Source organism: Zosterops lateralis, assembly GCF_965231275.1.
Source record: "Zosterops lateralis genome assembly, chromosome: Z".
NCBI classification, from domain to species: domain Eukaryota; kingdom Metazoa; phylum Chordata; class Aves; order Passeriformes; family Zosteropidae; genus Zosterops; species Zosterops lateralis.
In genome coordinates this window covers 59,791,094-59,803,501 of record NC_139800.1, presented here as the reverse complement: position 1 = coordinate 59,803,501, position 12,408 = coordinate 59,791,094, and the positions used below count along the sequence as shown (strand labels likewise).

General features: G+C 34.5%; 1 protein-coding gene across 15 annotated transcripts in view; it reads left to right on the top strand.

The window, feature by feature from the left end:
- Positions 1-12,408, top strand: part of MEF2C (myocyte enhancer factor 2C) — a 135,027-nt gene that overhangs the window by 71,723 nt on the left and 50,896 nt on the right. The gene's annotated exons all lie outside the window — the stretch shown is intronic.

Genomic DNA, 12,408 nt, shown 5'->3' with positions numbered 1-12,408 from the left:
CTATACAACTTCTGTTTTAAAGCCTATAACTGATCTAATGGTATCAATTAAACACATAATAGAAGGATTATGACCTATTTTAAGGGTCAGTGAAAATTTACTCCTGAATATGTTGTTGTATATACTTAGTTTACTCCAGATCTTTATGAAGTTAGTTTTAGATTTTTGAATGATCTGGACGTTTTCTGAAATGAGATTTTGATACTTTTGTAATCTTCACCAGGGTTAGTCATGTTTTTCAGACTAGCAGTGTAAGATAGTGAATTATTTATATATAAAATATTGAAAAGGACAAAAAATTCTACATAATTAAGCTTGTTAAACTTTTTACAAATAGTCACAGTCACACCACCTTAAATGGGTGAAGACTGCTCACAGGAATATATATCACTTCTCTGTCTATCCTTATGTCAGTATCTAGGAATTTACTGTTCTACTTCCCTCCTTATTTCCCCCAGATTCTTGCCCCATTAGAATAGGGTGAGGTTCTGACAGCAGAAAAAAATTTAAATGAGTTAAGAGGAGGAAAGTGCATAATTTCTTCCTCTCCTCCATCATCTCTTTTCCTCTCTTACTGCAAATCTTTTGTATAGACATAAAGCCTTTCCTGCCACCTAGATCTGGGAAGCCATGTCCTGTTCAAAAGAATTCAAATTCTATACCCAAAATAAAGTCCTGTCCTCTTTTTGTGGCAAAGAGCCAAAATATTCTTAGCAAAAGAGTTTCCTGTGATATCTTTACTTCTTCCTGCAGGTTTTTGGGTGGAAATAGGTGGAAATCCAGTTAGGGATTTATCACATGCTTTACAATGAGTGAATACTTTTTATTATAAGGACTCTAATTTTCCAAGGAACTTAAACGAAAACTTAAAATTTCAAGTAATGTTAAAATTTTCAGAAAGAGAACTCATTGCATTAGTAAAATCCCTTTCTGCATAAACAGTAGGCCAATATGGATAGGCTGATCAGCAGTTTTGCATGCAGATGTGTAACTTTCTGGTTATAACCAAAGTTTGGTGGGCAACACTTTTTTCTTTTCTAAAAGGAGCAAAATAAAAGTGGATAATTGAAATAAATGTTATTTGAAGGAATTAAAAAGACATCAAAGTCCAGATGAAGTGAATGTTCTATTAGCTCTGAGTTTGATTTTCTGTTACATTTTTCTATGTTCTGCCTGTAACATGAAATACTTAAACCATCTCAGTACTGGTACAGTTTCAGAATCCAAGGAGGCTTCTCCAGCACATAGGTTTTGAACAAGAATTCCACATTATCGTGCTTTTCATGGATGATGAACATCACAGTTTTAAGTACAGTAGAGAATAGAGCCAATGAAAATATGCATAATATGCTCATAAATGGCTCGCCTCTTTGTGTCATTTGGTATATTTTTTGGTAGAGGATATACATTTGCCACACATTTAAATATATTAATTGATCAGTTAAACTGACTGCATAACACGTATTTTTCTTGTAAGGAGTCCATCTTGTTTTCCCTTTCAGACAGCTAGATTTCACACTTAAATTTTTTTCATCTTGTTCTTCCAGAGCAATCAACAGCAGCTGAGAATAAGACAATATTATTAAATCTGAGCATTTTCAACTAAATGCTTATTCAATAACTATGTTTCAGCATAAGAAAAGGGCATAGCTGTGCTCATAGGTTTCTGCACAGTATTCGATAAAGAAAACTTTCTTAGGCAGACCTATGAAAATTTGAAATATAACTGTCAACCGTAAAAAGGTCTTTAATTTAGAATCCAATTTCTGTTCACATTCAGCATATTAACTATTTAGTTTCTTTTTAGTTGTAGTAGAACTGTGTTATTAGTCATTAATGTAGTGTACCTTCTTTGAACTATCTATATTCAAAGAAAATTAAAATAGCTGTTCTTTAATATGTAGTTAATTACTTTTACGTTAAACCACTGCTATTCAAATAGAAAAATTACATAACTTTTCATGTAGATCTGGTTAAAGCTGTTAATTTTATTAAGCAAATGTTTCCAATGTAATTACTGGGATTAATTATATTCAACATTTCTGAAAAAGTGAGTCTTCAGGCCATAACTTGTTACTTACAGAATCAGAAGAAAACAAGGTCATAAATCTAACAAACATCACACTAGTTTTTAATGGAAAATTGGTTCCAGCCAAGTTAGAGGTATATAATATCAATAAATCTATTGTGATAAAAAATGGAATGCTAATAGAGAATTGTAAAGGCCAGTTACTGGTCTTCTTTGACCTTTTCTGGTCATTGATTGAAACAAATAGCTCTTACTTTCTTTACATATGTAAAAATTTTATTTACATGTAATAAATATAACTGAGATGATGCTTCCAGTTGCTTCATCAAAACAGAGTTGATTAACATGCTATTTGATATATCTGAGTTTTTCAGGTCACAAAAATTGTCTAGCAGGTGAATGTGTTTCAGTTAAGACCCAGTAAATATACTTAAAATGTACATAGGTAAATAGAAGTCAATCTGTACTCATGAAGGAGAAAATATATGCATTCTACTCTGACTATCTCTATCCATTTCAAGCAACAGTGACAATTATTATGAGACTTACCAAAATCTGCATGGAGATATGCATTAATTCTGGGAACAAGCAAACCAAACAAAAAAAGCTAACAAAACAAAATCAACCAAACAAAAAAGGTACATTCTGAAACTTCTGTTAGTGTTAACTGGATTCTTGAATTTAAAGCCATTATGTCCTCATCCATCAAACTACTCATAGCACAGTCATTCATTCAATTTTTCTTCAATTAAAAAGTGAGCATTAGTTGCTGGATTTAGTAATTTCTTTTTAAGGAACAGCAGAAGCTCTGGTGAGTTCATTCAAACCAGAGGAGAAATATAACATTTCATTTTTATGCTAACCTCCAAGTGTGTATGTTAATTCCAACAATAATATCTTTAGCATAATTGTATAAGACTAGGCAATAACTTGTTTTGGCAACAAGGAAATGGGGAAGAAAAAATGTCAGCATTTTACAACAGTCAAGTACATTCATTATGCATTCTTTGAATTTATTAGAAATCAGGCCAGATCCTTTCCTTGTTTCTATAAAACAGAAGTGGGTGTAACAGAACTTATTTTAGTAATATCTCACTGTTTATCTTGCGATTAACAAGAATCCAGTTTTGAAACACTGTAAGCTCACTACTTAGGAGCTCAAGAAGGCCCGCAGCCTTAGATTGAAGGGGACAGATTTCAGAGCAAGAATGTAGGGAAATGTTTAGCTGCAAATATAATTAAAAGTCAAACCATGCTACAGAAATCTGCTCTGATTCTTCAGCTAAGCCATCAAGCCTTTGCTGATTTAAGGCGAAACTTCCTGCCCATTTTCTCTCTCGCTGCCCCTTTTTCCTTCTCATTTATATCATGTCAAAGCATCAGCTACTGTCTCAGCTTTAGAAGACCTTTAGTGAGTTTCACTTACTCCTGGTTTTGATTCAGTTTCCAGTGTACTGAGTTGAATATGCTGAGCCTTGCTCTGTGCACATAAGTTATTCCTCCACAAATCATGCACTACTTTATCTTTCAGCTCTTTTTAAACCCTCAATCCATCAATTTCTTTGACCCTGATGCTATTATTGTCCCCCTTTCTCCAGCTGACTTCTCTTCATCTGCTGATTCAGTGGTCACTACCTTTATAAGTTCAAGTTCTCCTACTAGGTCAGCCCCTTCAAATTCATCCCATTAAACATATCTTCCATTTTCAGGCAAACATTCATCCATCTCCTCATTTATTCTTTACCATATCACTAATCTCTAGTTGAGAAAAAAGCAAAACACAGACTTCATTCATCTTTCTCTTTTCTAGCTGAGGTTCTATGTCAGGAATGCTAATCATCCACCAAATATCTTAATTTTGCTAAGTTCACTGCATAAAACCACTAATTTGTATGTATTCACACACATCTGTCTGATCTTTGCAGTTCTCCACTACCTTACAAAAAATTCTCCTATGAGGTCCGTGTGTTTTCTGAAATTTCTCCCTCATTACCTGCTTTTTGGTCTATCTTTTTCTGGTACATGTCTTCAATTTCTCCTTTATTTCTCTCTTTCCCTCTCTCTCTCTCTTTTAATCAAATATTAGAAGGATTTCATGGCCCTCAACATGGATTTTTACATATAGGAAGGTTTTAGATGCTGCAACATACTGTCATATCTTTCTGCTTCAGTAAAACCTTAACCTTCTATGGCTTCTCATCTATACATTGTTTTGCTCTATTAGAGATTGATTTTCCATTACATTTTGTGGCCCTCCACCCTGTTTTGCCTCTTCTTTCTCATGGAATTTAGGGAAGTTTGGAAAACTTGAATTGGGTGTACTCTTGCTTCTAGAGATAGTGAGATTTCATCAAGAATTAATCTGAAGTATTCTAGGGGATAAATTGTTTTAGGGACATTGTGATGTTGCAGGTTTCCCAGGGAATAACAAAATGAACAAAAAAAATACCCCAGTTCTACTTTGCAATAATATATCACATTTTAAAATATTTTATACATTATAGATACTTTCTCATGGATGATAAGCATCTAGCATAGTCCTTTTTACTTGTTTTGCATAGGGTCATACATGTTAATTCTTTAGCAACTGCTGGTAAATTGACCTTTTACATAATATTTTCCCTTTTCCAGTGGAATTCTGTATTTGGTGAGGGAGAACAGTCTGAACATAGCAAAAGAAATATGTGCCATTTGCAGTTGCATTTTCCCTAAGAGAAAGAATTGAGGTTCTGAACATGTGAAATTCTCCCTGCAGATTGCTCATCCTTTGTGTTTTACATCACACAAAGAAATCTTCACAGATCTTGACATTAAGATAGCAAAGAACAAAGTAATACCAAGCCCTATAGTGTGGTGGAATTCAGATTTTTTTTTTATTGTGTGCTTTTTTTGCCTGGTTAAAAAAAAAATTGTTACTCTGAATAAAATGTACTTGATGAAGACATACAATTAGTGATAGCAATTCATTCTTCCATGGATTTGTAGAAAAGTTAGTTTGAACAGAAAATCCAGTTGTTTCTAGTATGGCCAGCCACAATGTGTTAATTGGCATACTTTAAAATCTCCCTGAGGGACATGAGAGTTGAAACTTAGTACAGCTTTAGCACAGTCTAAAATGAGCTTATGAGAATGGCACTCAGGTGGCCATGGGCAGTATTTGTGCCAGAGAGGAATGCCATCATCCTGTTCTGCTCATGGACTTACCACACATTATCCCATAAATCCTTACAGATGTGCTGTGGGTCCTACAGCACATCAGGATTAGTCACTTGATGTAGAAGTTCTGAATGAGATAAAGAGAAAAGAAATTTTTTTCCGTCAATTATTTCTAAAGGTCAGAGAGCTAATGACTAGCTAGGAGGTTAATTAGATTCTGAAAGTCTCTTCATATCAATTAAGACTCTTATCTGTATATTTGTGGTAAATAAGCCCATACAGCTCTCTAAATGTTCTCTTTTTAGGAAAAGTAAGGCAACTGTTGTAGCTTGTTTAATGTAGTAAGTGTATTTTCTTCTCTTGTCATCATAACATAATATTGCATATAAACAAGCTGTGAAATACACATCAAGTCAGCTCTTGAGCTGCTGAAATCAGGGGATTTCTTTCAGCTACCATGGGCTAAAGATCTGGGACATTATGGAAAGTAAGCCTGTATGTAAGAAAGGTTATTCAGGGTGATCTAAAGACAGTACAGTGTATTTGATACTGCCTTGGATTAGGACTCATGAGACTTGGGTTATATTAATAGCTTTGCCAAATACTGTTTTGTGACCTTGGATAAGTCACATTTCCTCTTAATGCCTCGGTTTCACTATCTGTGAAATGGGGATAGCATTATTGATTTCCTTTGTAAATTGGTTGAAGACCAGTTGCTCAAAAAACAGCTAGTGTTACCAGTTTCAAGGAACAGATATTTGGAAAGAGTTAACTGGCCAAAAAATTTCCTTTGGATGACTATTTAGGCTTTTTTAATGCCTTTGTCTATTTCCATTTTTAGAAAATACAAGCCAAACCATTATTGCCAACATAATGTATGACAAAACCATAGAACTGAATTCAAGATCTTCAGCATTTTTCCTTTCGTCTTTGTTTGCCAACTGAATACTGAGCCTTTGAAAAATGTGTTTGTAAATTAATGAGGTTTTTCTGTGTTTTTTCTAACCATGACTGGTTAAAAAAATCAGAGGGAAAAATATCCAGGTTTCAAAAGTACTACAATTCTGTCCATTTTATCAATCTTGATTTCATTTTTGAAGTAATTGCTTTAGAAATACAACTTTTCTAAAACACTGACATTCTTAACCTAATCTTATTATTCCATCAATTTGAGATTCATGTAAATAGTAGCTATTACAAGACCACAAGAAAAACTTCAAAGCTGGAAAATTGTGGGAAAATTGTGTGTGGCAATTCTATTCTATCGAAAGTAGTCCCTCAGTTGAACTGCTCTTCTAGTCAGTGAGAGTGTCCAAAGTAGTCCTTCTACTGCACTCATTAGGTAGCAATTTATTCTCTTCCTCCCACTTATCCTCATGAGATTTTTGACTCTTTATCTTCCCAGGCTATTTTCAAGCTCTCCTTGATAATTCTGCATCTCCTTGTTACTCTGCATTTAATAAGTCAGAGACTTTAGTTGCTATGCAATCTAGAAGAAGAAAAGTAGAGGTTTTCTTAAATTCCAAATTAATTCAGTATGTGAAAAAATGCAGCTAAGGGAAAGTTTCACAATGAGTTTTTTCATTTTGCTTTTTCTCGAAAGGGAAAAGTTTTCCATTATGACTTAATTCAGCAAGGATTTGGTTAACATGAAACATAGCTTGTAATCCTAATGTATCTCAAATCAAAGAAAAGCCACTCACCTAAGAGCTACTTTTATATATGTGGAACACAAAAGGGATAGAAAAAATAAAATGGATCCAAAGATAATTATTCCGAAGCACATGGTACTTCAGAAGCTTCTTTTGAGTGTATTTGGGGGGTGATCCAGACCTCCTATTTTAACCTTTTTGAGGATCATGTAATTTTATTTCTCATTTATTCTTTTGTTGTTTTGTAATAGTTTTTAAAATATTTTAACAACTTAGTAAATTTTTTGGATGGATTGTTGCAAAAATGCTGAGATGATGAAAGTGAAAAATATGTGCATAATATAAATATGTTTCAAATTTTTTGTTCCTCCTTTTTTTTGTCAGATTGGAATCTTAATGCTGTATTTCTTAGAGCAAGGTCTATTTCACAGATCACTCTTTCTTTCTCCAAAATATGATATATCTGGCTAAGGAGCTGGAAATATCTTACATGTCTGTGTAACATTCTCAGACCTTAATAGCTCCAAAATTTTATCCCAATCTAGTCACTGGGGAACGCTCTTTGCTTTTGTAATCACTGTTTCACATAGTAACAGCTTGTTGTATTTTGGTCTGTTTGCCTGAGGGTAGGTTTATTTTTAAATCCCTGAACGCTGAATTTTCTTTATTTTTCCAAGATTGGAAGCAGCTGAAATGCCTGAAGTTACAGGTTGAAGGGCTTGCTTCACAATATGAGATGGGAAACCTCGTTCCGTCCTCCTTGTGTTTTTCTTTTTTTAAATTTTTTCCTAACAATGTCTCCTAACTGATATTTGTCTTAAAATAGAACAGTGTCTCACTAAAAATAGCTTGGCGCTCGGTCTTGCCAAGGAAAATGGAGAGGAATAGGCGTGGAATAGAAGGCTGAGTAATCCAGCTCTATTCATTCACCGATCCCTTTGAGAATGCAGGCGATGATAAAGTGCCCTCAAAAAACCACAGGCCTGACTTGCTCTCTTCAGACTCCTAGGTGCCAATAAACATTTTAGCCCAAGGATATACTTTTTTTTTCCTCATGGATCGTAAACACTTTCTGAAAGACAAGGCTTTGTTTCACAGAAACTAACTTACTGTCAAAAATAGATGACTTTCCTAAGGTCCATTTTTTAATTTTTTTTTTTACTTTCCACATGTTTTTAAATTTATTTTAAGATAAGAAGTGACTGCAGTGTTCTGTCAAGAATTATCATGAAATGTCACATATCTAGCATGAATGAATGAAAAAAATAGATGCTTTTCAACGATTTCATGTGCCCTCAAAATTTCACATATCAGTAAGGAAGAAAAATTTATTACTCTGATTCAGAGCAGTAAAAATGAATTTGTAGACATTATTTCACTGAAAAATCAAATCCTAGCTGCTGAGTATTTCTGCAGATATATTCATTTTTTAATTTGTAATTGTTCTGAAACTCAAATTTCACCAAGAGACTGTGGAAGCTTGCAATAGAAAAAGGCAGGCTCTAATTTACTCAGAAATAAACCTGTTGAGAACCCTGCAAAGCAGGAACTTTTCATTTGAAAAGCTGTCAAATTAGAGAAAGTCAATCTTCTTCTGTACTGCAGTTTTTCATATTCATTGTATATTAAGTGTGAGATATCAGCAGGACTACAGAGCAGAAGAAACACCAGGAAGGACTAAGCATGTTATTTAACACAAGAATGTGTGTTGTTGTTCTGTACAGAGTGTTTTTCATTTTGGTTTTTGGGCTTTTTTTAACCTGGGTAACCTGGTGAAACACAGCAATAGGGTGTGGAAACGTCAGTGCAGTTCACAGGGTTATTTGAGCCTGAGTATTGTTTTGTTCAGTTCCTGTAGTGCTACTTGTGATAAGATTCTGGAGACAAAGAACGATAATTGATGGAAAGGGACTTAAATCACCCCAAAAAGAATCAAAGTCCTTGTATTTGGGTACATCAACTCTTCTGGTCTCCTTCCCCCTTGGAAAGTATTTTGTCTTCTTGCATGTTGGCCCTCTCTGCTCTTTGTAATGGAGGCAGACCACAAGTGATTCCTTTATGCAGTACACAGGGAGTTATTGTGTCTGTGTGGTGTATTAGTAACTACCAAGGCTGAATTCTACTATTGTATCTTCACTTCAAGCACAGAAAAATAGGACACCCTACCCTGCATTACCATTTTCAACCTAGATAGTGAGCTACTTATAGCTGTGTTCCAGACACAAAGGCTTTTGTGAGCAAGCCCATTTTTAATTTTCATCATTAAAATATCCCTGCTTTGTAAGGCAAATACAAAATGTGGTTATTTACCCAGATTCATACACAGTAGTGATAATGACAAGTGTAAAAATACTATATATTCTCTTACCTCACAACTATCTTTAATGTAAATTACTGATCTTGCCCTCTTTTCTCCCCAAGACTTTTTGTTTCATTGGGCTCCCATAAGCTCTTGACTGTTCCTTGTTAAATCAATGTTGAATATTATGCAACGCTGACACAGTTCTTCATATGCTTACACACGAGAAAGGGGTTTTTTGATATACAAATGTTTCCAGATGTGGGCCCTAAGCTACATCTCATCAGGTTAAAAGAGCCTTATGGTATCAAAAGCCAAAAAATTCTGCTATGCAAAGAAAGCCCACTATTCAGGTTTTATTAGGCCTCTGATTAAAGCCTAGAGATGTCAGTGGGAGGGTTCTGACTAAATTCACATCTGCCTTGTTACAGTTTCTAACAAAGACAAAACTTTCTATGGATTCTGCCTCTTTTTGTCGTAAGCAATACTATGATTAGGTCTTATTTCTGAAAATAAGATTTATACAAGTCACCTTTCAGACACTGAAACATCTCAGAAGAATATTGAATGCTCCTGAAAACTCTGCAGAATCATGGCTCTTTTTCTGAAGCAGTCCCACTGTCAGTAAGGGTGACAGAGCTGGGACCTCCCCAGTTCATACCATGTATGTATGTATGTATTTATGTATCTGTACTCAGAAGTTAAACTCCCTGCCACAGAGTTGTGAATTCCCTAAGAAAAAAAGACACTCTGCAAGAGAAACTTCATCACCAAAGAGGACAGGGATGAAAAGTCAGTCTAATCCTGGCTTTTTGCCTACATTACTCTCCTGCTAGGGAGCCAGCATCTTAAATGTTCTGCTCAGGCTGGACCACCTTACCCATGTGATTTGCATGAAGCAAATTACCTGCATACCACTCCTTCCCCAGACTGCACACAGATAATTATCTCTGTGAGATGCCTTTCCACAGTTTTCATAGCTCTGACAAAAGTTCAGTTAGACTTCAAAGTGTGCTGACTTTTCTTCCTTGTTACAGTAAGAAGGTATAAATTAAATATTTATTTGTGTACTATAAAGTTTGTATCCATCCTCTGTGTATTATGTACTTTATATTAATTAGACTCTGCTTGCCCTGAATTCAGAGAGGCCTCTAGGTATCTTTTTATATGAGACAATTGAAATGAATGTAAGTTACCAAATCTGAAGGGCTATAAAACCTCAAATACATATGCTTTGTTGCTCTACATTTTTAATAATCACAAATTTACATTCAGCTGTGAAACAATTTCCATAGTCCAGAGCTGTTAAGTGTTGTCAAATCTTAAATAACCATTTTTCATTGCATTAGAAAAGTGTCATTTAAACAGATTCAATCAACATTTTGTTTATGCAACAACCTCTAAATTCAAAACTTTAGGTAGCTGTGTTTTCCTTACTTTGTTTTGACATGGATATTTCTATGTATGTTTACCATTAATGGAGAAGTAAAAATATTAAAATAAGTTGCATCATGTATGCTCTAAACAATTAGTTAATTATTTGTGTGATAGATAGGGATGTAAAAAGTAAAAATCTGTTATACATTGGATATGATTGCATTAAAAAAAGTCTCAAACTCATTTATTTTTATCATTCTGTGTGATCTATAGACAATTATATAAATATCATGTAAATAAATATATATAAATTGTATATGAATTGTATACCAATTTATATCATATAAATATCATATATATGAATTATTATGCATTTTACTTTGGGTTGTTCACATAAATGTTTATTTCCTTTATCAAGTGTTATAGTGCACAGGCTGTTCAAAGAAAGCAAATTATAGAAGAGTCACTGAAAAGACTTTTAACAACACACAGCTGCTAGAGATTGGTTCAAAAAACATCAAAATGTTGACAAAAGCAGTACCTAATGAAATGCCTTGTTTAAAGCTTCCTGCAATATAGGCTGTAACATGAAAAAAAAAAAAGAATCTTCTTTTAATTTTTATACTCTAAGTATTGGTTATTACAGGCTTCTAACATGTTTAAACACATATCAGTAAAGTGGAAGCTTTATGAATTCTTTCCAGCAGGTACCAGTATGTGCCTTAGCATCTGAGCTACATTTCTGTTACCTGTCTGAAAAGAAGCTTGCCACCCTAGATGTAAATTTTAATGACCCATATATATTGTTTAATTTATGAATAAAATCTCATAATTATGCTCAGTACTTTCCATCCTATATCTGAAAATGTTTCACAGAAGTGTCTAAACTTGCCTTAAAATATGGCAACAGTCATTTTTCCAAAACCCTTGTCTGGAGGTACATGAACATCATGAAGTATCTGTTATTTGACCTTGAAGATTACTGTGCTTAATAAGTATTGACCCAATATGAATCAAAGCTGACAGTCTTTCCCAGTCCCAGTTTAAGACCCAAAGAATTTCAGCAGGTTTTCCTCAAATGAAAATGCTGTTACAAGTCAAAGAACTCTGTCTGCTGTCAGGTTCTATTTCTCTGACCGAGCAAAGTGTGCATTTATTAATGCTCAAAGGCAAAACATTACAGTGAATTATATATATGTTTAAGTACCTAGAACTATTTAGAGCTTAGGAAGCTGAGTAAATCCTATGCCTTCTAGGAATATGGGGAGCAATGGGTTTGAGCCTATTGAGATCAAAGAAGAAACAGAATCTGTGTTTCCAGTTAGTATGTTTCTAACCACTAGCTGTTATACAGAAAAGAAAAAAAAAAAAATCAGGAACAGAAAAGATTTTTTAAAAGAAAGAGTGAGTCTTGCTCAAGTCTTTGAAAAGTTGCCCATAGGAGAGGAAGAGAGGACAGTATACTTCAGTCAATACCCAGCAGGAATGTGGGTGAAAGCATCTCTGTAGCCCTGGGTAAGCATCTGATGCTTCTGATGAGGGATAGGATTTCTGAAAACCCATTTGCTTGGTCTGGGTCACTCACAATTTCATTGCATACTGCTAGGTTTGGATCATGTTTTGTAGCAGCAGACTCTTCCAGTGCCTCAGATCCTAACACACTGTGAATTCCACATTGAAGATCAGGTGCCTATATTGTAGGTATTGCCAAATTGAACTTTCTATGTCCCTAAACTGTTTACTGGATCAATTCCATAGTCCTTTGCTGTCACAAGGCCCTTCTTTGCAACAAGGCAATTGCAGCAGGATGTGGACTGCTCTTTATGGTTTCAGTATAAGCTCAAATCACAAAGGAACACTCCTCACTGACCATTTTCCTACCATGAAATTTTAAA